Source organism: Pteropus vampyrus, unplaced genomic scaffold, assembly GCF_000151845.1.
Source record: "Pteropus vampyrus isolate Shadow unplaced genomic scaffold, Pvam_2.0 Scaffold1, whole genome shotgun sequence".
Lineage (NCBI taxonomy): Eukaryota > Metazoa > Chordata > Mammalia > Chiroptera > Pteropodidae > Pteropus > Pteropus vampyrus.
The window spans coordinates 17,748,200-17,750,210 of NW_011888782.1; the positions used below are offsets into that span (position 1 = coordinate 17,748,200).

Here is a 2,011-nt window from a genome sequence, read left to right on the forward strand (position 1 = left end):
CTGGCTCTTTCTCATCCTGGTCTCCATCTACAGGTCACTTCCTCAGAGAGTCCTTTACTGACCCCTCCATCTAATGAGGGTCCCCAGCCATTAATCTCTATTTTATGGGGCAGCAAACTATAGCCCAAAGACCAAATTCTGTATTTGTAAATAAAGTTTTACTGGAACACACACAAAAAATTCCAAAGCCCATGAAAAACAAAATTCTGGTAAGATGATTATTCTTCCTCCTCAGGGGAAAATTAAGAAAAAAAAAAAATTAAAATGGAGGAAATGAAATAAATGAGTGTATTAGAACGTCTAAGCACTAACATCCTGCTATGTTGTGTGAAGAAAGACAAACAAGGAATTTAACCATTAATTGAACACTCTTTCCCCTAAGAACAACAAACAAAAAGCAATAAAACAAAAATAAAAAACTAACAAAACATTGCTTCCAAAGTTCTGTGAACGTGGCTGAGAAAGTGCAGACGGGGCACTGAGTCCAGTTTCAATTTTTCTAGATTAGCTCATCAACTCCTACAATACTCGTGGAAGTAGTTATGAAATGAAAAAGATGCTGGAATCATGGTAGATGTTATGACAGTTTTTGAATAGAATAGAAAAGATACTGAAAACTGAAAATGAATATCTATTGGAATAGATTTTAATTTTCTTGTAAAACAATGGAGCAAATACCAGGAGAAAAGAAATCTGTAGTCATATGGAAGGTAATAAAATCAGCAGCAGTTCAGGTCTATAAACAAAGAATCATGCCAAAAAAACCTGATAGCCTCTCTTTTACTGATGGAATTATAAAATTAATGATAAAGGAAAAAATAAATTTTATTTTGTTATTATTATTTTTTTACGCCTACAGCACCTGGTCTTCCTAAGTGGTCTCCCATTCAAGTACTAACCAGGCTCGACCCTGCTAAGCTTCCAAGATCAGACGGGATTGGGCTTATTCAGGGTAGCATGGCCATAGATGACATCTATTTTCTAATTTTCAAAAGTGCAGGGATTTTTAGTTATCTGTTTTCTTTTTTCTTTTCTTTTTATTATTATTATTATTATTAATTTTTTTTTTTTTAGGTGAGGCAACCCTTTGTTGACCTCACAGATTGCAAGGACCTTGTCAGTTTACAATCCCTTATTTTTTCATTTTTTACACCTACGGCACCTGGTCTTCCTAGGTGGTCTCCCAACCAAGGACTAACCAGGCTCGACCCTGCTTAGCTTCCAAGATCAGAAGGAATCAGGCTTGTTCAGGGTGCCATGACCATAGATGGGAGAAGTAAATTTTAATGTATTTGAATTTCTGATAACACGAGAGAGAGAGGTGCAGAAAAGGCAAATTAATTGAGTAGAACATTTTTAGCAAAATATTTGACAATAGGTCAAACACTAGGATAGTTTTTTTTTTTTAAGTTACTTTAGTTAAACTAGATTTTCCTAGAATTGCTGTGAACATGCTTGCAGGTGGCTAGTCCAACAATTTGGATATAATAAAGTATCATGATATTAAAAAAGAACAAACCAAAAAATTGGGATTATTGCAAATTATAAAGAAAATATCCCCTTTTTGGTTTAACCCCAAATATATTCTTTTCTCCTTAAAAGAGCTCTTATGTAAGAAACCTTATCTTTTAACTTCACTCCTGTGATGATATGATAAGCACCCTCTATTCCATTTTTCTGCAAACATTCAAAGATTCTACTAGTCTTACTAGGAAACCCACAAAAAGAGGTTCACAGGGGTCTTAGGTGGTGCATTTAGAACTCAGACTGTACTTTTGAAACAAAATGGTGACTGATGAGTTTTCAAAAGTACTTTTTATAGAATATCACTGAATTTTGATTTAAGTAGGGGTGACAGACATAAATGAGTTAAGTGGAAAACAATTGTCCTATTCTCTATCAGAAAATAGAATGGAGAGTTATCACATGGTGGGGAGATGTAATCTTTGTTGAGTACTTAATGTGTGATTGGCTCTTACAGAATTTTACAGAAGCATTTTAACTTTATCAT

General features: G+C 34.2%; 2 pseudogenes; both read right to left on the reverse strand.

Annotated features, from left to right (window-relative positions):
- Positions 1-850: 850 nt before the first annotated feature.
- On the reverse strand, positions 851-969 carry LOC111736514 (annotated as a pseudogene).
- A 181-nt stretch (positions 970-1,150) lies between these two features.
- Positions 1,151-1,269, reverse strand: LOC111736748 (annotated as a pseudogene).
- Between the last annotated feature and the right edge of the window lie 742 nt (positions 1,270-2,011).